Here is an 18,305-nt window from a genome sequence, read left to right on the forward strand (position 1 = left end):
TCAGTACCGGCGCCTATCGACAAGCCGTGACATTAATACTATTAACAATGCAAATCCTGCCGCGCACATTCTGAATGTCATTCCTATAAAGTATGGTACCCCTTACTATAAACAGTTCACGGTCTCCAATGGCTCAAATAGCGAAAGATTAATTAGAATCACTCTGCATTTCGCCTCGTCGATGTCGTGAAATGAATCAAAACCATACAAACTATGTTCTGGGGAATTGAGACACTGATTTTCTGTGTTTTATAATCATCATCGTATGCGTAAGTAACCTAACATGTCTGGTTCCCTACATCATCAGTCATTAACTAGTTAAGTAAACTTACGCTGTTATATGGCTTTACATTATGAGATCATTAACATTCTCTCGGCTCTAAGCCGTGACCGCCAAGTAATATTCGACATTGACACAAATGAACAGTAATATAATATTTTTTCTAAAACTGTTATACATGTCATCTCCAGTTACATAAACGCAAACAAAAGATCTATCTGCAAAACCTTTTGCACTCAGTTGCAGAAACTACAAGATGTACTGTTTTGGCAACCCTAGTGTAACCGTTTACGGTACAAATTCGATAAGGATCTCTTAATCACGTATTTTTTTAGTATTTTTTAAAATTATATTTCGCTTGGATGTACTGAACTACACTGCTAACACTGAGTACGAGCATAAAAATATCTACGTAGATAAATTACAACAGAAAGAGTTTTATCAGTTATTTAAGATTATTTTACAATATATAGTAAGGTACAATACTTTCAGCTAAGGAATCTTGACATTATACCAACTGTAGACAGAGTAGAGCATTAAAAAAAAAAGAACTCAACAGAGATTGGGGACCATACACCTGAAATTAGAGTATTAATGTAACCAACGATAACACACCAAAATTCACAAACGTAAGCTATTATCAAGATAAAAATCAAAATTTTTTGATATATTTCCGTATTCATGCCCATTCGACTCAACGTAACTACTGCAACGTACATCAACTTGAACATATTTATTATACGGAAGTCTTTGGTATCTATCCTTAACTTTTAGTTTGGATAAAGTTAAAACATATGTTTTTCTTACTAGAATGCGTACTTGTTCAGTTTACATTTAACTGATAGAAAGCGAGGCATCATTTAAGTAGCTCAAGCAATTTTTCTTATGTACCTCCCTCTGAGTTGGAACAAAATTACTGAAGGTCTTCCTGGGAACATTTGTATTCTTGGTCTATAGAGCCATGAACACAGTGAATAACTTTTCTGCCTTTGTCAGGATACTTTTGACTCAGATGACTGAGTTTCCAAATTTTAAATCTCATCCTAGAACGCTACATGTATTATTTTATACGATGCAGATAATTCAGATACCAGACTAATACAGTGCAGCCGACCGTAATTGTTTTATATTCTACGACGATTTATACAACTCCAACTACTGAAAAATTACCATTCTTTCCTGGAAGTGTTACACCGGTATAACGTGGCTGCGTACCATAAGCCGTCGTGCCCATCCACTCTATTCCCCATACATGCCCACTGCTGACTTGTACTGTTACGCAATCTTCTCAGAAATGTTTAGCAAGGAAGAACTTTTCTGTTGGTGACGAGATCCTCATGTGTGTGTCCGAATATTATGTAGAAATGGAAAAAAGTTCTTGGGAAATAGAATAAAATTTATAGATTTAACACAACAGAGGGTAGAAGTAAGTTTTTATTTTCGGTGTAATATGCCATTTTTAGAAACTTTCTAACGGTTTCTCATTTGGCCTCACGAAGCGTCTTAGGCCGAAAAACCGCAGAAGAATCGGAATAAATCGAACCTGTGACCTCCACGAGACGTTGTTATCCACGGTTCATAGAAAACGAATATATCTACGAGCTGTCGGAGATTTCTCGTTTACCACAACTGTGTAAATTTCTGGGCACCATCAAAAACAAAAAATATTCGTAGAATGTCTTTCAACCAGAATGCATCCATGCCAACAACACAGTGATAATCGAATGTAAAACAGAATTCCGATGTGTCTGGGAAGAAATCACATTCGCAGCATACAAAAACGTCTCTGCAAAGTCCCAGATAACCGTCAAGCGCGTAACAGTAAATTTCACTACATGACGTAAAGGCGAAATACGCATATTTGTCTATTTTCATGTCTTTCGAGAGGTGTGAATCCGTCTCCGATCTACATCCTGCTCCAGTCTCTCAATCAAAGTATTTTTGCTACATGTAGCGCCCTTAGTAACTTGTGTCACACGCTCAAATCATTCTCTTCCGCCGTAGTTTTTACTACCTGGCGTCCCCTCCAGTTTCAAGGTAGCTAAGCCTTCACGTAACGACAACCAACCTGACCTCCACCTGGTAAGAAATTTTTCAGTTTTATCTGCTGATGCCTTTTCATTTTTTCTTTTAGTTTAATAATTTTTTATAGCGCCCAGTTGTCATTGTACACGTTTTGTTGTTACACGGTCTTTTCATAAGCTTCTTCCTCAGTTCTTGCCTTTTCATAAGCTTCTTTCTCAATGCTTGGCTTCAACAGATGTATTTTTTCGAACAAAGCTTTTTTTGTCTCGTCCTTACATAATGTTAGATCATAGATTCTACGAAAAAATCTGTTTCATTAATTATAATATTCCCAATTTTCTGCTTATTTTAACTCTATTTCCTTTTTTCCGTTCTTAATCCTTCCTTTATCCCTATGGAGAATACCTGGCCCTGCGAGTTTTCTTTACTGGCAGTTAGTAAAGCGGCGCTAAACGTGAACCTAATCTGTGACAGAAGTTGCGCTATTACTCTTATTCAGATTTTTCTTTCGTTGATTTCTCTCTTACACTTATAGTGCACCATAGTATCTCTTGAGTATCCACTTTCATAGCTTATCACAGTCCGCGTTGTAGTTACTGTGTGTGTTTCATCGTTTCTTTTTCTGGAATCCCAAACACATTTTTCCGCTTTGCGGTTTCCGCGACATTCTCTGTATCAATAAATGCCTTGAAAATACTCAACTTCCCTCTATTCTCTTTACCGGAATTAAGCTTAGGATAAGCACCAACCCCCATTATTTAGCTCTAACTTTTCTGACCATAAACTTATCACAGGCCTGTACTCCTGAACTTTCTTGCTCAGTCCTTCTCTATATCAACTGCAGTCAACAGTTTAGAAACGTGAGATGACTAAGAACTCGTGCAGTAGTTTCCACGTTTTTCGTAGTTTGCTTTCAATGACATTGTGGTCTCTCAGTTATTTCATAAACACCACACTGAATAGTTTTCTATTTTCTACTCACAGATTATTAACAACTCCAAAGGTATATGTTACCTCATGTACAGCTTCTGGCTTAAATGAACTGAAGTCACGCACGGCTATTTCAGACGGTAAAGCGGCATGACGTTCTACTATCACGTGAATCTTACGTTCTTCTTCTACCAAGTTACTGGACAAAGCCTTCTCCTCGTCCTTTTTCTATGTATCCTTTATAACTGTCTGTGCCTTCATTATGGTTATCGTTACTTTTCCCGTCTATTCTCCATCCTCATTTCCTTCTCATTTAGTCCGTCGCCAAGATTTGGTGGCCACTGTGTTTGATTGTCAAACGAAGTAGCTGAGTTTGATCTTCAGAGATCCATTTTTCAAGAAAAACGTGTTGACTCTGTAGCCGCATATTCTCCCACAGCTAAAGGAATTTCGGATAGAGTCCTTTCGAAATTGCATACCTCATTTTCAAATGCGAATCGCTATATGTTCCAAAGTATCAAAACTGAAATGTAGGATCATCATCTCAAATTAATTGCAGCTGATAATACCAGCTAGTAAGCACCCTACACACGTATTACTAAGAAAGCTGACCCTTTGTCATGGCACTATTCTCTTAAGAAAGTCAATAAATTTGAAGGGGCTACTCGAAACTACAGAAAAAGCAATAATTACCGATTGAAAGCTACCTGTTAATGCGGCACTTACATTTCTTACCATTCGTAACACTTTACGAGGGTCTGCCATGATAAATTTGGATTAATATATATAAGGTGTTATAAAAAGGTACGGCCAAACTTTCAGGAAACATTCCTCACACACAAATGAAGAAAAGATGTTACTTGGACATGTGTCCGGAAACGCTTAATTTCCATGTTAGAGCTCATTTTAGTTTCGTCAGTATGTACTGTACTTCCCCATTTCACCGCCAGTTGGCCCAATTGAAGGAAAGTAATGTTGACTTCGGTGCTTGTGTTGACATGCTACTCATTGCTCTACAGTACTAGCATCAAGCACATCAGTACGTAGCATCAACAGGTTAGTGTTCATCACGAGCGTGGTTTTGCAATCAGTGCAATGTTTACAAATGCGGGGTTGGCTGGTTGAAAATGGTTCAAATGGCTCTGAGCACTATGGGACTTAACAGCTGTGGTCATCAGTCCCCTAGAACTTAGAACTACTTAAACCTAACGATCCTAAGGGCTTCACACACATCCATGCCCGAGGCAGGATTCGAACCTGCGACGTAGCAGTCGCACGGTTCCGGACTGCGCGCCTAGAACCGCGAGACCACCGCAGCCGGCGCGGGGTTGGCAGATGCCCATTTGATGTATGGATTAGCACGGGGCAATAGCCGTTGCACGGTACGTTTGTATCGAGACAGATTTCCAGAACGAAGGTGTCCCGACAGGAAGACGTTCGAACCAATTGATTGGCGTCTTAGGGAGCACGGAACATTCCAGCCTATGACTCGCGACTGGGGAAGACCTAGAACGACGAGGACACCTGCAGTGGACGAGGCAATTCTTCGTGCAGTTGACGATAACTCTAATGTCAGCGTCAGAGAAGTTGCTGCTGTACAAGGTAACGTTGACCACGTCACTGTATGGAGAGTGCTACGGGAGAACCAGTTGTTTCCGTACCATGTACAGCGTGTGCAGGCACTATCAACAGCTGATTGGCCTCCACGGGTACACTTCTGCGAATGGTTCATCCAACAATGTGTCAATCCTCATTTCAGTGCAAATGTTCTCTTTACGGATGAGGCTTCATTCCAACGTGATCAAATTATAAATTTTCACTATCAACATGTGTGGGCTGACGAGAATCCGCACGCAACTGTGCAATCACGTCATCAACACAGATTTTCTTTGAACGTTTGGGCAGGCATTGTTGGTGATGTCTTGATTGGGCCCCATGTTCATCCACCTACGCTCAATGGAGCACGTTATCATGATTTCATACGGGATACTCAACCTGTGCTGCTAGAACATGTGCCTTTACAAGTGCGACACAACTTGTGGTTCATGCACGATGGGGCTCCTGCACATTTCAGTCGAAGTGTTCGTACGCTTCTCAACAACAGATTCGGTGACCGATGGATTGGTAGAGGCGGACCAATTCCATGGCCTCCACGCTCTCCTGACCTCAACCCTCTTGACTTTCATTTATGGGGCCATTTGAAAGCTCTTGTCCACGCAAACCCGGTACCAAATGTAGAGACTCTTCGTGCTCGTATTGTGGACGGCTGTGATACAATACGCCATTCTCCAGGGCTGCATCAGCGCATCAGGGATTCCGTGCTACGGAGGGTGGATGCATGTATCCTCGCTAACGGAGGAAATTTTGAACATTTCCTGTAACAAAGTGTTTGAAGTCACGCTGGTACGTTCTGTTGGTGTGTTTTTCCATTCCATGATTAATGTGATTTGAAGAGAAGTAATAAAATGAGCTCTAACATGGAAAGTAAGCGTTTCCGGACACATGTCCACATAACATATTTTCTTTCTTTGTGTGTGAGGAACGTTTCCTGAAAGTTTGGCCGTACCTTTTTGTAACACCCTGTATAAGCGCTGCAACAATCTCTTTGCATGGGCAGTTTTCGACCAGTGGGAATCAATCGCGGGTTGCAGGCCATGGGGTCGTTCTTGTTTGGAAGAGCATTCGCCACAACGTTTTGCGTTCCGGGTTCGGCTGGATGCTAGATTCTGGTGCTATGTTTGGAGGACGTCTGTGGTTTGGAAAGGAAGACTCTCTGGTCCACGCTGTTCTGAAGATCCTACAGTGAACAAAGCGTTGGGGGGGACCATCTCAGTTCACTTGCTGTGGTGAAGCTTAGTTAAGGTGGTGAGGGTATAGTGCCTTTGCTTGGTCACTACTACTCCTTTACCCGAGGGGTGGCCCTGTGCTTGCAAGCAGTAAAATTGAAGCTGAAAGTTTACTCACACTTGGTTCAGTGTAAGCTGGTTATAGCGCCGTACATTTCCTTATCACTTTGTCGTGCTATAAATTCAAAGTTGTTACCCTCTCCTGAAATATAAAATATTTTTGCTTTGACCAAAACCGCGAGATGAGAAAATGATGTTGCGATTGCTTGTTGTGAATCTGAACGTTGTCTTGTAGGTTTGCGTTGTCATCGGCGCTCGTAAAATCACGTAAGAATATAAACGTTTATAACTCTACTTCTTTCCGCTTTATTTGAATACATATCTTATCATACTTTGTTATTAAGACAGAAGGTCGTGCCACGCTGTGCGGCATCTATCTTGCTGTATGTGGGGGGGTCCCTCTCACGATCAATGAATATTCCGATGCATGGAAAATCACATATACTGAAGTGGAGTCACGAGACATCAATGACAAGTAGTTCTTCTCTGCATGCCATCGGGTTATAGGGGCTGATAATGTACATCGACAGGTGCTGTTTCACTTTTGTCAGATTTTTGCAGGGCAATCTCGCACGTAAAAACGCTGTTCATGTATTACATTTTGGCTCTGACGATTAAAGCCCTTTTGCACTCCAAGTCAACAATTACAAAACTGAGGAGACATTCACATTGCAGAGTTTGACGCTATAAGCACAAAGCTAACACTTATCATCATTATTCACAGTATTCAAATATTACCTATGGAAGCCCATTTTCCTCAGCTGCGACGTACTATGAAAGCGCGCGCGTGTGTATGTGGGAGGGGGGGGGGGGGGAAGGGGAGAGAGAGAGAGAGAGAGAGAGAGAGACAGAGACAGAGACTATTTCAGTTAAATTACAGTAGTTCAAAACAAAAACATCTCTTTTCCATGCTGCACATTATAAGGTTTTGTTTTCTTTATCTTGAATCCCAGGCGCATTTCACTTTAGTTACTAGGCATTTTCGATGGGTGTCCAGATATATTAAACAAGTTTTTCGTTTGTACATATATAGATTTAAAACAGTTCACTGAAATTTATATAATAAAAAGGAAAGGTACTTACTAAGCTGTGTTGGGGCTCACGTTGGTGATGTTGGTAGGTTGGCATCGTGTAATATGCATAGTAGCATCTCGTTTTCTTCTTGCGTTTACTGGCCGGGAGGACCCCACAATCTGCAGTGCTTGTGGCGCCCAGATTACTGTCCGCCACATTTTACTTGACTGTCTTTTATTCTCTGACCAGAGGGCGGTGGTTTCCTTGCCACCGGATTTGCCCTCTATTTTACAAGACAACGCAACGACTGTGGTTAAGGTCTTACTGTTTTGTGTCCTGTCCAATTTGGTGCCTCGGATTTTAGGGAGAGGATTTTACTGTGCTGCTGGGTGACTGGCTCACTCAGGTTTTAGGTAAGAGGTCCGCCAGTCACATTTACCTACTTGTTTCACTTCGATTTCTGTTCTCCTTTCCTTGTGTTTCCTTTCCTTTTTTAGTGCATTTCTTCTCCTCTTGTTTTGCCTCTGTATGTGAGGATTTGGAACTGAATCAGGTCTGTGTCTTTCAGCCGTTCTCCTTGTTCGCTGTCCGTCTTCGTCCCTTCACCGCATGTGTTCCTGTTTCTATGCGTTTCGGCGCTGATGACCACGCTGTTTAGCGCCCGAAAACCTCAAACCACACACACACACACACACACACACACACACACACACACACACACGTTTACTGGCGCCACTACGTTTGCTAGCGTTGTCTGTCTGTGAGTGGCAGCAGCAGCGGTTATCGATATCTAGTACAGTGATACTATCTTTGGAGGGACATAAAGTGTTTTCTGGCTCCGAATGTGTCGGGACGGAGCAGCAGTGAAGTCCGGCAGCACTAGGACATGCCGGGACTGCTGGCGGCACGCAGGCACTGCCGGATCGAGGGGCTGTAGTTGCGAGGGCCACAACCTCCTTGTCCACTGGACCCAGGACGTTTGAGTTGAGTGAACATGAACCCGATAGTGAAACCTCCACTATTTTGAGATCACGCCGTTTGTTCGAGCGTTACTGCTCGCAGGGTCGCTGAGACGAAGACCAACGAGTGGAGTGTTTGGAGTTGGCGAAATGATTTATCCGTCCTCCACTTCTTATTATTAAACATTGAACTCCTTGTGTTATTAATGGTGAAGTTCAAAAGTGGTTCTGGGCACTATGGGACTTAACATCTGAGGTCATCAGTCCCCTAGAACTTAGAACTACTTCAACCTAATTAACCTAAGGACATCACACACATCCATGCCCGAGCCAAGATTCGAACCTGCGACCGTAGCGGTCGCGCGGTTTCAGCGCCTAGAACCGCTCGGGCACAGCGGCCGGTGGTGAAGTTCAGCCAGCGATACTTTTCTGCCTAGTGCCCGCTAACGCCCTGGAGGTTAGCGTATTTTCGCGGCAGTGTACCTTCCCTCGCCTTGCCACTGCTGTCCAGTAAGGCATGCAGTTCGACAGCCTCCTTGATTGTGGTTAGAATATTTTGTTTCTTTTGGACTACTTTGGTCGTAGTGGTTCCTTCTGCTTCTGGATGTTCTAAACACCGGATTCTGAAGACACAGTGCTGTCCGCCAATTCCACTTTGCCTGGGTTATTCCATCGTTGTATTCTTAATCAGACGTTAGGTAGATTTTGCAAGAGTGTTGGTGTGCGTTTAAACTGTCACTAGATTGAGTTGCCATCCGGTTAAGTGAATACAGCTCTTGGCTGCCTATCTCATCGTTTACGAAGTTGAGCGACTTTCCCAGGTCGATCCTTGGAGCACTGTCTGAGGCCCACTTCTCTCTTCATTTGGACACATTGTCATGATTGTTTTTTTTTTTAATATTTTAATTTTGAATTATTACTGTTTGGGCCTTCAGCCGACAAAGAGTTTGAATTTCTTGTTAATAAGGCCTTCAGCCGTAACTTGTCTTAAGAAAGTTTGTTTGGACAAGATATCTTAACACTGAAATTTTGATGATTGTTCTTTAAATATCTCTCAAAGAAGTTTAATTCCTTCTCAAAAATATGCTATCCAGGACTTCAGCCGTCAAATTGTTTTTTACTGCTATTGGGGCCTTCAGCAAACAAATAATTTCAATTTCTTGTCAATAAGGCCTTCAGCCTCCCCCCCTTTCCATGAACCATTGACCTGGCCGTTGATGGGGAGGCTTGCGTGTCTCAGCGATACAGATAGCCGTACCGTAGGTGCAACCACAACGGAGGGGAATCTGTTGAGAGGCCAGACAAACGTGTGGTTCCTGAAGAGGGACAGCAGCCTTTTCAGTAGTTGCAGGGGCAACAGTCTGGATGATTGACTGATCTGGCCTTGTAACACTAACCAAAACGGCATTGCTGTGCTGGTACTGCGAACGGCTGAAAGCAAGGGGAAACTACAGCCGTAATTTTTCCCGAGGGCATGCAGCTTTACTGTATGATTAAATGATGATGGCGTCCTCTTGGGTAAAATATTCCGAAGGTAAAATAGTCCCCCAATCGGATCTCCGGGCGGGGACTACTCAAGAGGATATCATTATCAGGAGAAAGAAAACTGGCGACTACGGATCGGAGCGTGGAATGTCAGATCCCTCAATCGGGCAGGTAGGTTAGAAAATTTTAAAAGGGAAATGGATAAGTTAAAGCTAGATATAGTGGGAATTAGTGAAGTTCGGTGGCAGGAGGAACAAGACTTCTGGTCAGGTGACTACAGGGCTATAAACACAAAATCAAGTAGGGGTAATGCAGGAGTAGGTTTAATAGTGAATAGGAAAATAGCAATACGGGTAAGCTACTACAAACAGCATAGTGAACGAATTATTGTGGCCAAGATAGATAAGAAGTCCACGCCTACCACAGTAGTACAAGTTTGTATGGCGACTAGCTCTGCAGATGACGACGAAATTGAAGAAATGTATGATGAAATAAAAGAAATTATTCAGATAGTGAAGGGAGCCAAAAACTTAATAGTCATGGGTGACTGGAATTCGTCCGTAGGAAAAGGGAGAGAAGGAAACGTAGTAGGTGAATATGGATTGGGGCTAAGAAATGAACGAGGAAGCCGCCTGGTAGAATGTTGCACAGAGCACAACTTAATCATTTGGTTCAAGAATCATAAAAGAAGGTTGTATACATGGAAGAAGCCTGGAGATACTGACAGGTTTCAGATAGATTATATAATGGTAAGACAGAGATTTAGGAACCAGGTTTTAAATTGTAAGACATTTCCAGGGACAGATGTGTACTCGGACCACAATCTATTGGTTAAGAACTGTATATTAAAACTAAAGAAACTACAAAAAGGTGGTAATTTAAGGAGATGGGACTGGATAAACTGACTAAACCAGAGGTTGTACAGAGGTTCAGGGAGAGCATAAGGGAATAATTGACAAGAATGGGGGAAAGAAATACAGTAGAAGATGAATGGGTAGCTCTGAGGGATGAAGTAGTGAAGGCAACAGAGGATCAAATAGGTAAAAAGACGAGGGCTAGTAAAAATCCTTGGGTAACAGAAGAAATATTGAATTTAATCGATGAAAGGAGAAAATATAAAAATGCAGTAAATGAAGCAGGCAAAAAGGAATACAAACGTCTCAAAAATGAGATCAAGAGGAAGTGCAAAATGCCTAAGCAGGGATGGCTAGAGGACAAATGTAAGGATGTAGAGGCTTATCTCACTAGGGGTAAGATAGATACTGCCTACAGGAAAATTAAAGAGACCTTTGGAGAAAAGAGGACCACTTGTACGAATATCAAGAGCTCAGGTGGAAACCCAGTTCTAAACAAAGAAGGGAAAGCAGAAAGGTGGAAGGAGTATATAGAGGGTCTATAAATGGGCGATGTACTTGAAGACAATATTATGGAAATGGAAGCGGATGTAGATGAAGATGGAATGGGAGATACGATACTGCGTGAAGAGTTTGACAGAGCACTGAAAGACCTGAGTCGAAACAAGGCCCCGGGAGTGGACAACATTCCGTTAGAACTATTGACAGCCTTGGGAGAGCCAGTCCTGACAAAACTCTACCATCTGGTGAGCATGATTTATGAGACAGGCGAAATACCCTCAGACTTCAAGAAGAATGTAATAATTCCAATCCCAAAGAAAGCAGGTGTTGACAGATGTGAAAATTACCGAACTATCAGTTTAATAAGTCACGGCTGCAAAATACTTACGCGAATTCTTTACAGACGAATGGAAAAACTAGTAGAAGCCGACCTCGGGGAAGATCAGTTTGGATTCCGTAGAAATATCGGAACACGTGATGTAATACTGACCCTACGACTTAACTTAGAAGCTAGATTAAGGAAAGGCAAACCTAAGTTTCTAGCATTTGTAGACGTAGAGAAAACTTTTGGCAATGTTGACTGGAATACATTCTTTCAAATTCTGAAGGTGGCAGGGGTAAAATACAGGGAGCGAAAGGCTATTTACAATTTGTACGGAAACCAGATGGCAGCTATAAGAGTCGAGGGACATGAAAGGGAAGCAGTGGTTGGGAAGGGAGTGAGACAGGGTTGTAGCCTCTCCCCGATGTTATTCAATCTGTATATTGAGCAAGCAGTGAAGGAATCAAAAGAAAAATTCGGAGTAGGTATTAAAATCCATGGAGAAGAAATAAAAACTTTGAGGTTCACCGATGACATTGTAATTCTGTCAGAGACAGCAAAGGACTTGGAAGAGCAGTTGAACGGAATGGATAATGGTTTGAATGGAGGATATATGATGAACATAAAAAAAAACGAGGATAATGGAATGTAGTCGAATTAAGTCGGGTGATGCTGAGGGAATTAGATTAGGAAATGAGACACTTACAGTAGTAAAGGAGTTTTGCTATTTGGGGAGCAAAATAACTGATGATGCTCGAAGTAGAGAGGATATAAAATGTAGACTGGCAATGGCAAGGAAAACATTTCTGAAGAAGAGAAATTTGTTAATATCGAGTATAGATTTAAGTGTCAGGAAGGCGTTTCTGAAAGTATTTGTATGGAGTGTAGCCATGTATGGAAGTGAAACATGGACGATAAATAGTTTGGACAAGAAGAGAATAGAGGCTTTCGAAATGTGGCGCTACAGAAGAATGCTGAAGATTAGATGGGTAGATAACTAATGCGGAAGTACTGAATAGGATTGGGGAGAAGAGAAGTTTGTGGCACAACTTGACTAGAAGAAGGGATCGGTTGGTAGGACATGTTCTGAGGCATCAAGGGATCACCAATTTGGTATTGGAGGGCAGCGTGGCGGGTAAAAATCGTAGAGGGAGACCAAGAGATGAATACACTAAACAGATACAGAAGGATGTAGATTGCAGTAGGTCCTGGGAGATGAAGAAGCTTGCACAGGATAGAGTAGCATGGAGAGCTGCATCAAACCAGTCTCAGAACTGAAGACCACAGCAACAACAAGGCCTTCAGCTGTGAATGTAATTGGTCTTAAGAATTGTAATTAGATATTGTCTCTTAATAGTGAAATTTTGATGATTGTCTTTTTTTAAAAAAAAATTGTAGTATCTCTTGGAGAAGTTTAACTGGTTCTTAAGAATTTGCTATCCAGGCCTTCTGCCTCAAATTGTCTTTTGAGTTATAACCATTGGGGCCCTTGGCCGAAAAATAATTTGAATTTCTGGTCAATGAGGCCTTCAGTCACGAGTGCAGCTTGCTTAAGAATGTTTTTTTTTTTGATTAGACATTGTGGCTTAACAGTCAAATTTGATAATTGTTCCTTATTGTCAACTTTATTTGCAATTGTTTCCAAATAAAGTGTACGTGATTTAAAAAAAAAGAACTGTACAACCAACGGTAACTGATTACGGCCCCATTCACAGGGAATCCTGCCTTTCCCTAAGTATCAGGTTTCACTTACAGATCAACGTCTAATTTATTGCTTTAAAGCCAAACAGCTTTCTCTCATGTGGCAATATGGTTCAAAGTTTGCAGTGGCCAAAAGAATAAGCAAAGCTTGAATCAGTTGCCACATTGCTCTTTGGCTTAAAAATAATGAATTAGATGCTGATCTGTAAGTACTTTTCTATTTTGTTATGAACCAGTTTGCCACATTGCTCTTTGGCTTAAAAATAATGAATTAGATGCTGATCTGTAAGTACTTTTCCATTTTGTTATAAATACCTCAATGAACTGTTTTAAATCGATAACCTCTATGTGCAAATGAAAGAAATCGTTTAATTTTTACAGGACCCATAGTGAAGATGCTTTGTCACTAACAAGGAACCCCATGATCACGAGGTTGCAATTTCAGTTTTTAATAAGGCTCATTTGAAAGTGTTGTGATAACAATTATGAGAGGAAAAATATTAGTTGATTATGGTTCACCAGGTGCATCAGGAGGGCGACAAGAAATGAGTGCCCGGAAGGTGCAGAGGGTAACCTTCTATGGGGTGTATGTATTACACTCCACAAAATGGACATCGTCGACATTCAAGGAATGTTGAAAACAAACCGTTAACTGCACTATGAACAACAAATTAAAAATGGCGTGCTAGAAGGGTCAGAAAGGTTCACACCATAAAGATCGAAGGTGAACTCCTTGGAAGTTACAAACTGGGCGTTCAGCTAGGTATCCACTCTTAAAGGATGTGTAATGAATCGTACAGGTGTAACAGGATGATGAGAACTGATTGAAAGTGGTGGTATGCAATAGAATGCGAAAAAGTCTATCGCGTAGCTTATCGCGAAACTCGCTATCCTTTAAGGCGTAGTTGCAGACAGTGCGATAATATGCTTTATAGGAACGGAAAAAACAAACATAAAGAAGCTGGATTTGTCCAGTGGCCCCAGGTAGCAAAAAATGCAGCATCACACACATTTCAGGAGTGATAGTCTGCTCTGAAGGAGTATGTTTCTTATAGGCAGGCCAGTCAGACGCAGGATCAGTCGAAAGCAAATTAGTGTGACCAGCCAGCGGCCAAAAGCATTGAATGTTCCTCCAAAATTACATCATTGTTCCTTACATAGTCCAGGAGATAAGACGTCATGAACATTGATATGCGTTAAAAACTAGTGTTTCGTAATGGGACCACTGAGCTACTTCAAGCATAATTTCAAACTTTTCCTAAACTTTTTTTCAGCTAAGTCCTTAAAGGTAAATATTTAACACATTAAATCATTTGTGAAGTAATCAGACGTCTGAATCTGTTTTACACATGGGAGTTTTTCCGTCATGTGTTCTATTGTTGTTACACACAGTTACATTGTAAATTACACGGTTTTCATTTTTATTTTTTTTATTTTTTAACATATTTAAGGTTCACATAAATGTACTTCGCATTTAGTAGCCCTTTTTAAGATTTTTGTTCATGAAATTTTAAAACACTCTGCCATGCACTTAATTGTGACCTGCAGGGCAATCACGTAGATGAGATGTATATGTTTTTAAAGACTCAAAAATAGATATTAAACATCTTGTAGACTGTTTTGCACATTTCATAGGACGTTTAGGGGCATTCGTCGTCTCTGTGTGTTAGGGAAGGTAATCAGTCTCGTGATATGGACTTAGCCAAATTCAGTCTAAAACTTTTTTGTTGCTCTTTCCTTTGTACGAGGTCTTTCGTACATAATACAACAACTAGCAATAGCTTAATCAGTAAAATGCTTAAAGAATCAAACTTGCCATTTTTTATGTTCTGGTATATTTTTTGAGCACTTGACCATCACAAGTACCTTATGGCTCACTTCCAACACAACAGCGTGACAGAATAACACACTGAAATCGCCCTCCTAATAATCAATCGCTTTCCTAATAGTCAATTTACATATAGCCGAAGCATTACGTAATTCAGGTTTTCGTCATTCAAGATAAGATAGCTACTGTTTTCACTGGACAGGAAATATAGAGAAACGTTCTGAGAATGTAATCTGAGGTATAATTACGCGTACTCGAATTTCCACCTCTACTGCAGTCAATATAAGTAATAATTCTAGTAAAGACATATATCAAACAAATATACGACCCTTTTCAGGTATTAAAAGCAACAAAGAGAGTAAATCTAAGGTATGCATAGAATACCATATTATTTCAAAATACCTCCAGAGAGCGTGCTGTAGGCAGCTATTCCCTTGAGTCATGTCTTCAAAAGCGGGGATAACGACGTATACAGGCCCTGCAACGAACTTGTGACGTCACACTAGTCTGCTTGTCTGCCACACTTCGCGAACTCTCGGCTTCGTTCAGGACCCACGGGAAATCAATATTTAATTAAAAAGTTACCCAATAAAGGTCTTAATTTTGTCGTGTGCTATCGAGAACTTGCATCCATTTAAGCACGCGGTCAAGAATTATTAAACTCGTCTGAAATAGTTACTCGCTCCCCGCTGGAAACGGCTGCTGGGACTCATAAGACCTACAATGTCACGTGCTGTGACGTACGCACCACGGCCTGTCCACGCGTTGAAGCTTCGCAACCTGCACGAACATATCATACAGATCTTGAGTCGGTAAAACCTTAACGAAGCGAAAACTCGGAGTACACATATGTGTACCCAAGGACTGAAGAGGTTAAAAAAAACAGGTATTAGTGGTTGCTCTAGAAATGAAGAACATAGCGATAGTCATCAGGAAACTCCTAATATTGATGTCACTGTTGATGTAGTTTCAGGCGATGCTATGAATGCTAAACTGACTTGCTGTGGAGAGAGCGATGAAACTTGCGCCAGTAAGCCAGACATTTCGCTCGCCAGCCTGCATCAATAAATGAGTCTTCTCGCTGCCGCCTGACGCGATTCTCTCGGCCCCGCGGTCGAATTACGTCCGTCAGCAGCCTGTTGCTCTTCCTACGAGCAAACAGGGCAGCTGGAGCGTTGCCATTCGCCACAAGGGGATAGAGGGGGGGGGGGGGGGGGCGGAGGTGGTGGTGCTATTGTACGAGCGGCTAGCTGCCAAAAATGCCAGCCACTGGAAGCACGTTTTACGGCGCAGCGGTACAATCTTGCTGGCGTTGTAGTGTGGCGGCGAATTGCAGGCGCCGCTTTCTTTGCCAGAGATCGCCTGCTCTCCAGCTGTGGAACAAGAAAATATAATAAGCAGCCTACTTACGTAACCACTAATCTTAAGAGCATCAATCGGGAACTGAATTCCGTTATTCTCATTTTTTTATATTCATTTGTCTGTAAAATGTTGCTTTGTTCTCGCTATAAAACGGATAATAGTCTGCTTCCGTAATTTACGAATGTAGAGTATGGAGAAAAATTAAATGGCTCTCCATTAAGACATAAAAGCGCCGCAGAGCAAAAAGTTACTTGCCGTTAGTGATGACCTCTCTGATCCCTTTTTCATTTGGTGATCAGCATACAGCTATCCATCCGCTCTTAATGATTATTCTACTATACAATTCTTTAACTACAAGGTGTACAACGTTGCTTCCACCGTTTGCCGATAGGTGGTGACAACGGTAGGTAGCGGTCGAAAGAAACAGATCGCAGACGTCAGGCAGTTACCAAGGACTTCGGTCAACATAACCTCATTCAAACAGTAGTCGATTTGTGTCTGCATCATAAAGTTGTTCTTCATTGAAAATGTCAGCTTACGAGCCTAGTTCTCGTTATTTGCGGTGTGGCGTTACTGTTTTGTTTCAATATAAAGAAAACAGCGGCTGAGTCTCATCGAATGCTCTCAAGTATGTATAGTAAGAACGCTATTAGTCGTAGAACGTGTCGTGAGTGGTTTCAGTGCTTCAAGAACGGTGATTTTAACGTCATAGACCGGCATAATGGTGGAAAAGAGAATGTTTTCGAAGTGCAGAATTAGAGACATTGATGAGTGAAGACTCGCGTCAAACTCTAGAAGGATTTGCACGATTAGTGGGAGTGACACAGCAAGCCATTCAAAACGTCTCAAGGCTATGGGCATGATTCAGAAAGAAGGAACTTGGGTCCCGTGTGAGCTGAAACCAAGAGACGTTGAACTGCGTTTGTGTGTTTGTGAACGGTTGCTTCAGAGGCAAAAAAGGAAGGGATTTCTGCATCGCATTGTGACCGGGGACGAAAAATGGGTTCATTACGACAACTCTAAACGCAAAAAATCATGGGAATATCCCGGCCATGCTTCCACGTCGACGGCCAAACCGAATATTCACGGCTCCAAAATCATGCTCTGCATTTGGTGCGACCAGCTCGGCGTCGTATACTATGAGGTGTTAAAACCAAGTGAAACTATCACAGGTGCTCGTTATCGAACGCAGTTAATGCGTTTGAGCAGATAATTAAAAGACAAACGGCCGCAGTACAGCCAGAGGCATGATAAAGTGATTTTACAGCACGACAACACTCAACACCACGCCACAAAAGAGGTCAAAACGTACTTCAAAACGTTAAAATGGGAAGTCCTACCCCACCCGGCGTATTCTCCAGACATTTCTCCCTCTGACTATCACCTGTTTAGACCAATGGCGCATGGTCTGGCTGGTCAAAACTTCCGATCTCATGAAGAAGTCATAATTTGGATCGATTCGCGGATCGCTTCAAAAGGTGAACAATTTTTTCGACGCGGGATTCGTACACTGCCCGAAAGATGGGAGAAAGTAGTGGCCAGCGATGGAAAATACTTTCTATGATACATGTGTAACCAATTTGTTTCATTAAAGCCTAAAATGTTGGGGTAAAAACGGCGGAAGCAAAGTTGTACACTTTGTACTATTTACAGAAAAATAGGATATGAATAAATGATTGAAACTATACGATTAGAAACTACTCATCAACTACTTATATCGCAATAAAAAAGACTTAGCCTCGCACAAAATACCCACACATCATGTCCACAGTATATCTAAATAGTTGCGGCAGATATTGTATATAGATTAAACATCACATTTAAACATTTAATGCTGATTTACTCATTCACAGTTGGGAGGGGAACCTTCACGTTAATCAGTGATCGGATAAAATATTTTTGTTACCTCTTATATCTGCTACTCGAAAATGATTCACCTGTCCATCTTGTCCTGGAGTCGTACAGCTGTCGGCGCTTCCCGCATCTCTGTCGCCAAGCGCCTCGATCTCGCCATTTTTCCTCATCCTCTTTCCATTTACCCGTCCAGCGCTACTCAGATACCTCTTAGCCACTCTTTGTGTGAGTTTCCTCTTCTCCTTCCAGGAGGCTGCCATGAAAATACCCTCTTTGGCCATGTC

Source organism: Schistocerca americana, chromosome 2 (genome assembly GCF_021461395.2).
Source record: "Schistocerca americana isolate TAMUIC-IGC-003095 chromosome 2, iqSchAmer2.1, whole genome shotgun sequence".
NCBI lineage: Eukaryota > Metazoa > Arthropoda > Insecta > Orthoptera > Acrididae > Schistocerca > Schistocerca americana.